The sequence below is a fragment of the Falco cherrug genome, chromosome 1 (genome assembly GCF_023634085.1).
Source record: "Falco cherrug isolate bFalChe1 chromosome 1, bFalChe1.pri, whole genome shotgun sequence".
Lineage (NCBI taxonomy): Eukaryota > Metazoa > Chordata > Aves > Falconiformes > Falconidae > Falco > Falco cherrug.
This window is the reverse complement of record NC_073697.1, coordinates 84,118,296-84,133,068: the sequence shown is the minus strand read 5'-3', so window position 1 is coordinate 84,133,068 and position 14,773 is coordinate 84,118,296. Positions and strand designations below refer to the sequence as shown.

General features: G+C 38.1%; 1 protein-coding gene across 4 annotated transcripts in view; it reads left to right on the top strand.

Annotated features, from left to right (window-relative positions):
* Window positions 1-14,773, top strand: part of TMEM132D (transmembrane protein 132D) — a 260,700-nt gene that overhangs the window by 144,689 nt on the left and 101,238 nt on the right. The gene's annotated exons all lie outside the window — the stretch shown is intronic.

The following is a 14,773-nucleotide window of genomic DNA, read 5'->3' as shown; positions in this document are numbered from 1 at the left end:
TTCAGCAGTGGTGTAGGATAAGTGGAAGTTTCTCTTTCCATCAGCTATGAATTTGGTTGTATTTTATAAGATAGATGAGAAGAGCAAACACACTTTAATTTACTCTCATCAGTACTGATGGAGATGCCACATTTTTCCTATCTTTGGGAGGTATATCTGCTATGGAACTGCTAAATGCTTCAGTATGCTAAATTTCCCTTTCTTACACAAATGGCTTCCAAGTTGTTTCTGCTTCATCTTTTCTCCACACAATTCATCTGCCCACTTCTCACATTTATATAAAAACTTTGGCATCAATTCCTGACTGTTTCATATTTCAGAATACTTTGTTCCTTAGCATTGGAAAAGTGTGCACCAGACATTTAGATACGAATTTGTTGCTTCTTGTTTTACATCTCCACGAAGTTTGCAGAACATAGTGCTGCTTTTGTGAACAAAGAGTTCTAATTTTTTAAATATGGAAATAAGACAGAGAGGTGTGCCTGGTATCTCTTCTTTTCTTTTTTTAATTGTCAAAGTGAAATATGTTTAATTCAAGTTAGTTTGTCATGGGTTTACCTTGAAAAAGGCTGATACTTTCCCCTTCTTTATGTTTCAGAGTTACTGCTATTCATTGTGTGTACTAGGATGCTGTGATTTAGAAAATAATCATATTGGATTTTAAATTTACATTAGCTGTGCTAATGGTCATCCTAAACAGCCCATCAGATACCAAGTGTACTCTACAGTGAGAAGCTTAGAAGTGAGAGGAAGACTCATTTGTTCATGGTAACATCGTGAACTTTGGTTTACTGCTTCCTTATATAGTCAGGATGTCTGGGAGCAAAAGTGTAAGTCATGCTCTTAATTACATGGGAGACCTGTTTCAAAGGTTCTGTATCCCTGCAGGGGTCATTTTCATGCAGCATTGAACAAAGGTCAGGAGTAATTCTCTCCACATATAATTTGGTGAATTTACTGAGTTGAACTGGTGATTTTTTGCTGATAAATGAGAGCACAGCTCAGCAGGATATTTAATTTCATTCCTATTTAGCAGAGTACTTACACATATTCTTAACTTACAAAATGAGATTTGAGTCCCAGAAGACGGAAGAAGCTTGCTTGAGTGGTTTGCTGAGCAGGGGTCAACTTCTGAACTGGAACTTTAAAAAAAAGTCAAGGGGCCATACAAGTCAAGGTGTATTTCAGTGAGCATCGAAAAGATAGAAACCTGGTTTATATGTGGTTGCTTCTTAGGAATGAGTGCGTACATGGATTCTTGTGGAGCGTACCACATCTTTTCTGACAGAGGGGTTAATCATTTGGTCTCTTCTGTTCTGTTGTCTGCCTGTTTCCAAAAAGCTTAATAATTCTTAACCTCTAGCCTTCTGCTTAGTTTTGTTTAAATTGATCTGATGTTACTGCAGGGAATGACACAGATATACTGATTGCATAATCCTTTCTTTAAGGAAATAGGTGAAAAACAAAAAAGACTTGTTATAGCCATATCTACCACTGCAAACAATATTTATTTCTAAGCATTTTATCCTATCTAATTTTAAATCTTTCCAGTTATTGTGTCTGCAATTTCCTTTTTGAAACTTTTCCACTGTCCTTTTACTTTGTATTTGGTCCACATTTCCTGTTGTTTCTGATTATACTCTCCTGCCTACCTGCTGTAGCAATTTTCATTTCTTGACACTTAAATCCTTGAAATATTTGTGGAAAGTTTGCACTTTCTGTTTCTTAAGCCGCACTTACTGACTCTTCCAGAAAATCACCAACCTACCTTCTCTTCTTGATGTGACTTCAAGTATTGCACATTCAGGCCTGAACATCTGCCAGGTTTTTTCTTTTACTGTTTTCAGAAAAACTTGTCAGTTTCCTTCAGTTGTTGTGGCTCTTATTTGTACCTTATCCTGCTGCACAACAAAAGCGTAACTGAAGTCAAGCAGCTTGAGTAAAGCAAAAGGAAAACCATACCTAAAAATCTGTTTATATTCATAGACCGTAGCGATAATTTTGGCAGTGCTGTGTTTTAATTTTTCATGTCATTTGGGTTTTTTTATTACTCATGACAGCTGCCTGTTGGATTGCTCCACACATATTCCAAGAATCATGCTAGTTAAGAGGTTTGAAGTATGTTGCCTATCCAAATTTTCCACCTTGCTTGGTTAGAGGAGATATTTTAAGTCTACATTTTTTGGTGATGGTGTGTTCCCTCTAGTACACTCTTGAGGTTTTACCGTTGCAGTGAAAGAAGAGTAATATGTATATTTGCTATGGTTTCATGTTAGCTTTGCAAAGAAAGAGTTTATGTTCAGTTAAGTCATTAAAGGCTCAAAATGGGACTGTGAAAATATAGGGCAACAGCAGTAAGAGTATAAACCAAAAAAAGAGTTAATAATTCAAGCAATCTAATATTTAGGTGTCTGCCATGAAATTAAATCCTACCTGAGTAGAAACTGATCATCACTTACTGCTTTTTCCTATAAAGTGAATGATTTATGAGCCTGTTGAAACTATTAATGATTACTAGCATTACTGAATTCGTAATTATAATAATTAGGGTCTCTTTTCCCTTACCTCCAGTTCAATAAAATCAGTGTCTTTTTAAAGGGCTAGATGTACATCTTTACACTGTCAATTATAAAGAATTCTAAGTACAGCTCTGACATTCTTACAGGTAGAAGCAATGCAATTTGTGTTGTGTCTCAGCCATCAGAGTTGATGGTTGTTTCACAGAGAAACTTCTGTTAAGATCCAAGATTAGTATCTTCAAACATATCAATAAAAGTAGCTTTAACGCCCAAATTATATTAGAAGGAAGTTTGTCACACAGTAAGGAAGCTTATGTGGTGTGATATGTCCATCACATAAGCTGAAAGCATGAGATCCTCACTCTTGTTTGGTGGTATTTTGCGCCAACACATTTCCTTAGTATCACATGAAGCATTTCCCTAATTCATGCCATGTCTGGTTTTCTCTCTCCTCCAGTTTTCTAGTTATTACTTTGATTGTGTTGTTATTTCTATTGAAAGAGTACTTTACTTTTGGAAAATGCAAAAAAACTGTAGTTGCATTCTGACAGAGTGCATTGAGATAAGATAGTGAGAACCTACCATTTCTCAGCCTGCCTACTTAAAGCAGTGCATATTTAAAGTCCACGTAAGTTTATCTGCAGAAATGTCATTCTTTTGTTTACAGCTCTGTTGGGGTAGGGAAGGAGGTGTTTGGCTGAAGGTGATTTGAGGACACAGAAATGTGAAGGAATCATTTGGAATGAGAGAGCTATTATCAGCTATTACGTGTTTCCAGAATGTCTGCAGAGTTATTTAATTTTTTGCTGTGAGCACTTGTTGTAGGAAGTGGAGTTGCATTTGGCTGTACTGTCCATTTCAATGTCTGGATTGTGCTACAGTCTGGTTGCTTGGAGCAATGGCTCATAGAAGGCTTCAGTTCCAGCCAGGGTGGCTCCTCTGACTGCTTTAACCATTAGAATAATCAGGTTCTGGGAGAGCCTTTCAGGGGAATAGGGATTTTAAATTCCTAAGTGCTTTTAAAATGGAGCTTGATAAGTTTATGGAGAGATTATGTGATGTGGTGGTTGCAGTAGCAAGGAACTATCTGTATTGACCAAGACCTCTTCCTGTCCAAACCAGCACATAAATGCAGCTCTGTCTTCCTTCTTGTGCTGAATTTTTTTCATCTAAAATGAATGGCCATAGCTTTCATATGGACAGCTGATCTTTGTGTTTACTTTAGCAGCTCCTGGACCATTTGCATTAGTAAGATTAGGATTGCTTGATAAGTGATTGCTGATGGTCAGATAGAAAAGGTAGACCTCACCAAAGGATGGTGACTGAGTGTACTCAATGCATAAATCCAGTGCAAATTGTTGCTGTCATCTACACTGTTACCTAGCCTGGGGATGGTTTGCTGGTCTCAGTGCACCTTCTATCGAATAATGTTTTGCAGCGTAAGAGCCACAATCATCACTTCCCTTACTATTTTCTTCATTGTAATTCCTCAGAGAGTATCCAACAACTGCCAGGACATATGTATCCCCTTATATCTCACCAATACTTCTGAGCTCAGGTGCACATCAGCCTCGGCTCAAAGCGGTGAAAAGTCAGGTGTGTCAGTATTAGATGCAATGAAACCCAGAATGATGATACTGCTTGACTTAATGGAACAGTTCATGCTAACGAGAACATAAGTACTGTGAGCTTTTGAACTCACACAGTTTTAAATAAGTACATCAAAAACTATGATTTGATTTGACAGGACCTAGGACTCAGCTGCAGACTTGTTTCATCATCTTGTCTGTATGATTTCATCATGGCTATCAGATTATCCCAAGGTATACACAGGGGAAACATCTGCTCAGATACTAAAACTGTACCATAGCTGGAGCAGGGAAGGGAAGGGGTACTGTATCTTGATTGTTACAGCCAAAGTAATTTCATGAATGTACCTTTTAGTCTACCAGGTCAAGGTTGGAATATTGATAAAGCAAAACAAATGTACATATTGCAGTGTATGCTCAGAGAGACCTGTTCCATACTGCCAACTTTAACATGTATAATATACAAAACAGATAGGTATTTGCATATGCACTTAGTCATCTTCAGCTGATAGAAGTTGGTGTAGAACAATCTGTATATATGTCCATGTAATTCCCCAAATAGTTATATTTTACTAAACTTTTAATGTTTATCTTATTATTTATGTCTTTAGACCCTTTTCTGTTTTGCGTGGTTTTTTTCATGGGTGTTTTGTTTGCCCTTATAGTACAGCAGATACTAATGACATTGATGAAATAAATGCTGCATTTTAAGAAGCTTGATTGGGCTGAAGCTCACTAGTGCTGGGCAGCTAGCAAATGGAATTGCGAAGGTGAATGGATGAAAAGCAGAGGTGGCAGTTTTCCGTTTAGTGCTGGTGATCAGATGGTGTTTTGCTGTAGGACAGTCTTGGAAATAGCCTGGCAGAACATGTTGTTATTTAATTTTCAAGTTTCTGTAAATGTAGTCTTGACATCACCTTCCTTAACTGCCTCCAGATCCGTTCTTCTCACCATAACAATTTGTTTGTGAAAGGAGCTTTCTTATTGTTGCATATCAACTCTGTCTTTCAATTAAAATTGGACAGAGGAGTTTGTAAAATCACTCATGGTGGAAGAGAACAGAAGCCTAACAGACATCAAGGTGACTTCTAGTTACTTGGTCAGGGTCAAGTTTCAAATCTTTAAGGGCTGACAGAAGACCGTTCTTATGCCTGCCTGTGTCTCTTACACATGGGTGTTAGTGTACGAAGTGCAGATCTAATCACTTAGGCTATCCCAGCATTTCTGTAAGATCACAAAAAGAACTCTAAATATTATGCCTCTTTGGAAAACCGGGTGAGAAAATTTAAACCATTCAGACTTAATCCCACACTGAAGTTGACCCTGCTTTAAGAAAGGCGTTAGACCAGATGGCTTTTGGAAGTCCCTTCCAACTAAAATTATCCTATAGTTTTGTCATTTAAAAATATGTTTCAGCCTAAAGCTCTTTCAAAAAGCTAGGAGGGCAAGGAGGCAATGTATATATTCTCTTTTTATGTTCTTATTTTCCTCTCATTTTTCATTATTGCTTAAAAGGAAGAAAGAAAAGAGATTCTGGAAGCTTCTTTTATTTTAATATTAAGGAAGTTGGAAAGCATTTCTTTTTTTGATCCTAGACTTGGCAGATACTGAACATGTGGGTAAAAAAAAATCTTTTTTTTTTTTTTTTTGTTGAAAAGAACTTTGCACTTTTGCAAGATGTATGAGTTCAGCACAAATACTTGCTGAATAGTTCACGGCAAAGGAAGTTCCTGTAGTTGAGGATACTAATCTCATATATTGGCTATGCCTTAGCAGATCTCTCCAAAGGCGGCACTAATTTTGAAATACATTGAGGCCTTGTGTCTTGTAAAATATAATGCTGCTTTTATGTATGATTGCATTTGTTGAAACAATGTGGACACTAATAAGCAAGGCATAAAAAAGGTATGTTATAGATCTCACCTTGGGGAACGAAATGGAGCTACATGCTAAGACACTGGATCTGCCACTCTGGATTTAAGACTACAGCTAAGTTTTTAAGAAGTGGGTAGGGGAGATAATTTTAGAATAATTTTGGATTCCAAAGTTAAATGACCAAGCTGAACATCAAGGAGAGCAGCTGATGTGTGAAGCAAGGATCATAAAGCAGCAAAATGCTGCATCTTTGTGAATGTGAAAATAGTAACTTAGCCTGGTAAAGTATCACTTTTAGAGGAGACTCACCCTAGAAGTACCTTCTAGATCAGTTTCTCAATGTTTTCAGGTTTAAACCTTTTAGATGTATTACATTTGCTTAGAAAAATGAAAATAAGCACTGGATCAATGGCAGGCATGGTCAGCTTCAGAAGATGAGCAGGAGCATGCAATCATGGCAGGAAATAAGAGGTCAAGTCAGGGGAGTAAGACTTCTACTCTTCAGCACCTCATAGCCCCTTTGGTTGCTTCTACCTGGGTCTGTGATCACTGTCTGGAAAATGTTGCTGTACGCCCTGTGATTTAGACCCTGTGATAGGTACCCTGTAGTAGACAGAATGAAGGCTGTTTATACATAGCTTGCATGTTCCATTTTGTTGAGGGGGGAATCTTACAGGACCAGATTATCTCTTTGTTCAGATCAGGTTTGCCCAACTGCAATTGGGCGAGTTTGGCAACACAGTATTGCGTTAAGTCTCAGACCCAGCAAGTGCCTCCTGCACAGGCACATATATCCACATGAGCCAAGGACTTCCCTTGAGCTTGTGCATGGTCATCATGGGAGCAAAGCCCTTGTTAAAATTCTTGAACCCCAGGGACAGAGATAACATAGATCATCTATATGATTGCCTTTCAGTGCTATTGCTAAAAATTGCTAAAGCAGACAATTGCTAAAAAAACTTAACCTGAATTCAGTAAGTTTAATCCCTCATGTATTTAGGCACAAGAATAAATTTGCTGTTCATGTATATGAGGGTTTGTAGGTGGATAAATATTTGTAGGATGAGGAATGATTTTTGCTGCAGGGTAGCGTACTGAGCACAGTGCTTGATCTTGTGATTTAGTATGCTGGAATTACTCAATAGCAAATATTTGCAGCACTGGCCCTGTAATTTTTTAGTATGAAAATACTGGATCTCATTCCCTGCTGATCAGCGTTATGTTCGTGTGATGGCTCCTGTTCAGCAAAAGTTTTCTTTCATTTTCAGGAGACAGTGATAGTGAAGTGATAGTGACAGTGTTAACAGGCTGGGAAATTGTAATGTGAATGAAATATGTAAGGCTTTTTCGGGGAACACTCAAGACTGGTATTGATCTGAAGGCTTAGGCCTGGAGGTCATGACGTAAGAGTTAAATTCCTATAGTGCTGCCAGTCCTGGGCAAACCAAGGGTATGGAGTCAATGCATCACTTCTGTGGGTACTGAAGTGTTATCTGAGGCCTCTCTACTTGGTTTTCCTACATGTAAAATGACTGTTACGTTACCTTTCTCCTATTTTTTGCTTTTGTCAATTGAGACAACAATCAGCACTTACTATAGTTATCTCATACGGTGTAGTATGATCCTCAGATGGATCCTGTAGAAAATTAACCAATTAATAACAATCATTTGTGTATGCTTGTTTTCCTCTTTTGCAGTTTTATCACACTTTTGTGTGAGTTACGTTACATTTGTTGTTATTTTTATGCTGAGGACAGCAAAACCAGCAGGAAGAGAAACCCAGACTGACAGTGTATTTGCAGTGTTTTGTTAGACTTCGTACTGTCAGTAAAACTGTTCTTAACCCTGCAATTCAATCCCACCTGCATAGTGACTGCACGTTTTCTGCTGTTGCCTCGTGATTGGGCTGCTTCAAAAGTACTTGATGTTTACTGACTACCGTGTTGAATAATTTATTGAATGATTATTAGACTGGATGCAATAAAGTCAATGTTGATTTACCATTCCCTTAGCATAATGTGGTGGATGATCACTGGCTTTACTATGTCAAGAGGTGCTCAGAACCATGGTTCTGAACTGAAATGCTGGCTTGGTGGGAAATTGTGTTTTACATTTACATTGTGTTAAAAAGTTTGCTAATTTTTACCCACTTTTGAATGGTTTGAGTTAATTGGGGAAAGTGCTACCAACAGCTGGAAAGTTGTATAGTGAATAATTTATTGGAAAATAAATTAAAAAAAAAAGGCAAATAAATAATTCAGCAAATATTTCTCAACCAGCACTGCTGATGTCATGCTCCAGGGAGATGGATAGATTTTTTTTAATAACTTTATTACATGATTAGCAGATGCCTTTTTTGGTGATTTTTCTTGCTAGTTGGTTCACTTCATACACTGATTCCTGAAGAAAAATGACTTTTCAGCCTACCCATCACTGAATTTTTAATAGTAAGATGACAATGAATAAAATTAAATTTTAATGTACTGCTGTATATATCACCTTATCTTGATAGATCAATGGTGAATAATGATCTTTGCTGTACTGCAGTGTGCTAGATTCTACAGATAACTGTTTATTTAGAACACCCTCTCCGACCCTGTGAAGGTCCGAGGCCAAGCCCCATACCTCACTTCCCTTGTCTAAAATACTTCTTCCTTTCTGTTATTTTTTTAGACATGGACCAGGGACTGATGCATAGAGTATGTATATACTACTTCACTGGCAATATATGGTGCAGGTATTGCACCTTATTGTTTGCTTTTGTTTTAATAAAATTCTAACTTTTGGGGTAAACTCAAGCATTTTGTTTTCACCTGCAAAGGAGGGGTGGAAATCCTGCTAGCCTTGGCACCTAGATTCATACTTACTGAATGGATTTGGGTGATCAGGCATTGGATGTGTTGAGCGTCATTCTGGACCCAAGCCAGCTCCTCAGCTGGCAAAAGGCAATGTCATGCTGTTAACTTGTTATGTCTAATGTCCAATCTTGCAATATTTGATACTTGCCTTAAATCTTAGTCGTAGGAATAAAATAGTTCTCTAAAATTCTGAATTTTTTATCCTTTATAAAAACTTTTCTAAAAAAGCTGGGAATTATTCATTGATTGTACTCTAGCTCAGAAACCAGAAGGAAAAGACAACCAGAGTCATTAAAATAAAGAATGTCTCTTTGCCTGTAATATTATTTTGAGGGCTTTTAGCTTATCGCTTTTGTACATGCGAGATTGGTAAAAGAACCCCAACCTGGAGACATAATCTTCCAAAGGCTGCATATCAGTAGTGGAACACTTTTCTCAGCTTTGTCTTCCCCCATTGTATTGAAAAGTTCAAATCTGGCCTGAAGCAGACGTGTTTGTGTGCATTGTCGTAGGGCAGACCTACCTGCACAGGAAACCTAAAGGTAGCATGTTTTGATTGCCAAAGTTGAAGATAAAATACACAAAAAACACATTATAAGAGGGGTTAAATGTAGATGTGAAGTTTACATCATCATCATCCTCATCTCTTGTAGAGGGATTTTGAAATCACCACTGGCTGAATTGGAAGAAGTTATCAGCACTTCCAAAGCAATGGCTTAGTGTGTGGTGATGAGCACCAAAGAAAAGCCCAAATAAATTAGCCTACCACAACACATAGTGTTCCTTTCTCATCCCATGCTTTTTATTCCTCAGATGTCAGTGTTAGGGTCGTCTTGTCAGTGATCCCACATTTTTTACTTACACATCCTATACACATAATTTTTAGGATGCTATGAGACATGCCAAGTAGAAGTAGTTTATTGCATTGCAAGTACCTGTTTATGCAGAAGAGATGTGATCGTGATCTCTCTGACAAATACAGAGAGGAATGCAAATGTGTTCCCCTGCCACAACAGTTTGATGCTCATGTAAAGGCTTTTTAAAAACAAACAAACAAAACCTCATAAACAAAATTATGCCCTTTCCTGAAACCAGCATTGGGGGTATTTGTTAAGACTTCAGAAAAGACTAGCCAGGCATTCTTTTCTTGATGAGGATAAACTAAAATATTATCAGGATCATTTCCTGACTACTTTAAATATAGATGTAACGACTGACAATGGGAGAAGGAAGATTGAAACTGTGGTTTTTTGTTGTTTTTTTTTTTTTTTTTTTTTTTTTTTTTGGTTATTGTCTACACGAGCTCCATTTCCCATTAATCTGGATTTTAAGGTGTTTCTCACAAAGCACCTACACATCTCAAACCTCTTTATTTATTTTTCTATCATTCTCCTTTTATCTACAGTTCACAGAATTTAATTTTCTATTTTCTGTCTTTCACATTCTTCTGTAACGGGTCATTTTTCTTTTTCTCTCTGTGATTGTATTTCTTAATTTCTTCTAGTTACCTCTTCCTTTTTTTCCTCACCCAAATTTGGTTTAGATGGGAAGACAACACGTTACTCTGCTGCATGCTCTCAGTAGCATTGCAAAATGGATAAAATCCATGGACTTCTGGCCCTGCTAGGGATATGCTGCTATAGAGGAGCAGAAGTGTAATGCTTGTGTGCTATAGGGGAGCTCTAGGTTTGGGGAGAGATTATTAAGCAGAAGGTGAGGAGGTACAAAAAAGCAAATATACCAGAGGAAAGGCTGATTCTTTAGTGGTCCTTTGAATTCCCTTTGACCTCCTCATGTTTAGTTAGGAAACAAGTACTGTTAAGTGATGATGTTAGGAGTCAAAGCTTGCAATTCCAAAAGGGATGAGCAAAAAAGGTTTGTAAAACTGCTTTTTGTGAAATTGTTTAAATTCTGAAGACATTACCATAGGAAAATCTTAAAAAAAAAACCCAAAATTGTTTCAGAAAATTGTGTTTTGTTAAAAAATGGCAATATTTTGTTTTCACTGCTCTTTGTTATGCCTTTATTTTACATCTCATGTTTTATATCATTTCCTACCACACAAGGAAGAAGTTATATTTAGCACATATGGCCGCTGCTGGCACTGTGCAGTGGCAGGACAGATGACAGCAAACCTTACAACCTTTCTGCAACTCAACTGATAGAGCTGGAAATAGCTATCATGGTGTTTTTATCTGGTGTGACAACAATAGTGTATCATCTTACTGTTACCCAAGGATTTGTACCCATTTTTAAATAACTTTATTTCTGAAATGCTACCTTATTCAATTTGTAGTGTATAAATCATCTTACCCCTTTTTTCATGGGAAAGTCATTTTCAGTTTAATTTTATCTTCTGTGAAATGGGGATAATGGTCTTCACAAACTCCCTCATGGGAGTCATGCTGTGCTGCCATCTCCCTTCTCTCATGCTAGCAACTTTTCCCAGTTATCCCTGGAAGCACTTCTTCCTTTGCTGAGCACTTCTGTTCCACCTCTTAGGTTGGCCTGTGCAGCATTTCTGGCCACAGACTCTTTCAATACCCTGCAAGAGATGTGCTGGAGACCTGGCTATGTGTGTGGAGGTAGAAAAGAATAAAGATTTACGCCTTTCTCTCTTCTCCCGAAGGCTCATGTTATTTAGCATATTCATGGCTTTAGGCTTCTTGTATTGTTACAGCCTTCTAAAGACAGTGGTAAAACTTGACACGTCGTATTATGAGAAACATTACATGCCTCATCATTTTAGGAGGTTCAGAATGAGTCTTGTTTTGTGAGCGTTATATAAAGATCAAAGCTGATACACCAGCTAGTGAAATCAGGAATGGGATACTTGAACTGAATAACTCTGCCAACATGCAGTAGCTATTCTTGAATTTACAGGGTGTCTTCTTCAAAACAGCGTGTTGCAAGGCATGCCATTCCTAGAGACCCGGAGGAGTGGCTGGTTCTTCCTCTAAAGAAACCTGGCATAATGGCAGAGGTGTTAGCAGTTGGTCAAGGCCCTTGATACCAGCCGCTCGGATTGAAAGGTACTCACAGGCCGAAAGGGCAGAGGAAAGATTTTTGTAAAAAATTTTGCCCCAGTCAGGGATGTGTCAGAAAAAGCAGGCGCAGAATAGCTTTGTAGAGGCAGGAAATACTGTCCTAGAGACAGGACTGAGTTTTCCATTGTTCTTAATTTGTCAGCTGCTTGACCTTTTGTTAGGCAGGAAATAAAAAGCGGATTAATAAATACAGTACAAATGTGTCTGTACTGTCCTGGCTGATAGGAGGAAAGACCAGAATACTCTATTCCAATGAAGCTTTCTTCTTTTTCCTGTCTTCCTTGCCTTCAAGTTGGGCTGAGACACTTCAAAAATGTGTCTGTGTGGCACACAGCTCAGCAGGGCTCTGTTCGTGTGGGGAGTTTATCGGCACCACAGTGAACTCCATTACAGTTTAGCTCCCAGCTATAAACAGCAAAACCCTATGTGAGGGGTTTGACTTTAGCGCAAAGAACTGTTTGGCTCTGACCACTCCTAAAGTCAGTTTGGATTGCTGTTGTGAACCATTGGGTTTGTCCACCCTAAATTGTCTAATTGTGTAGCCTCCCATACAATGCTGTTGCTGTACCCTTGATAGCAATAATGGTTTTAGCATTATGAAAGACAAGCTGCCAACATACTATTGCATTATAGTGACCATAAAGTGTATGCCTACCTTGAGGAGGATTAGGTAGTACATCATTTCAGGTAGCAGTGGCTGACTACCCAATAGAGGTACTCCTATTGTGCAAGCAACTTTGATTTTAAAAAAACAGCCACAAACATTGTTATGTGACTCAACTCTGTTAATGAATACTAATTGTCCAAATTTCTCCATTTACATTTTTTAACTAAATTTTGTGAAGGGTAACTTTGGGGCTTCCTTCTCTGTTGAAATATTTCAATTGCTGTAAGTGCTTAGGAAGGCTGTAAATTGGGGACACAGATCCATGGGACTTGTACATGGAAAGATCATCATAGTAAGTGATGAGTACAGTAATTAAAAAAGGTTCCTGACCTGGTGCTGACAGCCTGGGACTGATCATAGGTCATGCAATAATTTCACATTTTTTTTATACATCTTTAGTAGCAGTAATGAGATTCTGATTGATTTTTCAGGTGCTTTGTATCTTGTCGTTTGAAGATGTTTAGTATTTTTAAGAGGAACTAGTTCAAATAATTTATATCAAAATTGCATTTGGCAGCAAAGTGGAGGGTTTTTTCTACAAGAAATGCTTCATTAAAATATCCGCTTTGAAGGAGAAATCAAAACAAGTATTTCCATTCTTTTGGGGTTACTGTAGTTCTGCCATATGGGCTGTAGTTCAGGATTATAAGGAACATGCTCCACTTCTCTCTCCTGATCTTTTCCACTGTTTTTCACTCCCTCCTTTGTTTTCCTGTGTCCTAATCCCTTTACTGCTTTTCTCCTAATCTCCAGCATACTTGGAAAAGATTAAGCGGATTGCCTTTTTTGACAATCGTTTGATTTTTCCATAGTATTCTGCCCTGCAGTCCCCTCCTTTGCAGCAGTCCTTCAGTGCTGTTAAAGGATGCATTTCTGGTGGCAGCACCAGTTCTGCAAAGCCAGTGTCTGGTAGCAGCAGACACCAATGCAGTAAATAAAGGCAGGCACCCTAAACACAATCACAAAACCAAGGTTCGTTATATGAAGGTATCAATTCGTTCTTTAAAGACAGACTGTGGTAGAACATACTGTACGAAACAGGATCACTGCCAAACATTTATAGGCAATGCATTTGCCCATTCCTGCTCATAAAATTAAGGTAACTGAGTTTCAGTAGTCATAGCTGCATAAAGCAGCTTTCTGATCCTACCTAGTGAGAAATTGTGCTCTTTTTTGTTGATTTTTTTTTTTTTCTCCTGACATGGAGAGATGAGGAATTGAACACAGTGTATCCATTAAAATTCAAACCTTAAAGATGATCAGATTAAACTCTTCAAGCAGTGGCTTTGGTTAAAACATTGGATTTAGCCAGGATGATAAAAGTATCTGAGTATTTTGGGAAGAATCCCAAATTGGGGCTGTTGTCATAACTGGCTTCATAAGAAATATGCCTAGTTTTAGCTCTTTTTCTACATGAGCCGGGAAAACTGGCTGTGTTTTGGGCACATTCTGGGATTCACTAATCAGTTGCTGAAATGTTTCCTATTTCTTGTAGTTGCGCTCTCCAACAGAAGTGGCTTGTGACACTTCAGTGCTGTGCCAGTCTTTCTCTCCTTTAGTATTATCCCACTGAAAGAAATTCTGCTCCTGCCTTTTCTTCCCTCCGCACAAACATGGAAGATGTGGTCAGCCTTCAGTGCTTCAGAAGTACAAGTACTTTCATTGTCATTGCTCCCTGGATTTCTGCACTGCTAAGAAATTCTGCATTCCTCAACTTTACAGTAATTTGAGTATTTTCTTGTCTCTTATAAATGACACTCGGCTATGGAGCTCACCTTGCTGAGATACACAATATAAACATCACTGCATTGTTTTTGGTACAGTAGCTGATTTTATAACAAGCTGTGCAGGAATTGCACCAATAAGCCTCTCTCTTTACATTTCTGCTTTATGGTATTCATTTATAGGAACGATGTAACCTTAGGAAGGACAGCCTGTAAAAAACAAATAGCATTCATTGATAAGGTATCAGTAACCCCAATGTTGCCAGAGCATCCTGGGGAATCACATCCAGTAGCACTTTATTCTTTTCTGGTGGTTTTTTTTTTACTCAAAGTTCCTGGCAGGATTAGCCAGTATTAAATAATGTAGTTTTGTAACTCTCCTCTCCCGCAACAAGCTCAATTATCTGTAATTCCTAGTTTAGCAAAGGACAAAAGGAGCTTCAGACAGACATTCATAGCAAGGTAACAGTATAGCCAAAAATTAATTCCAAGTT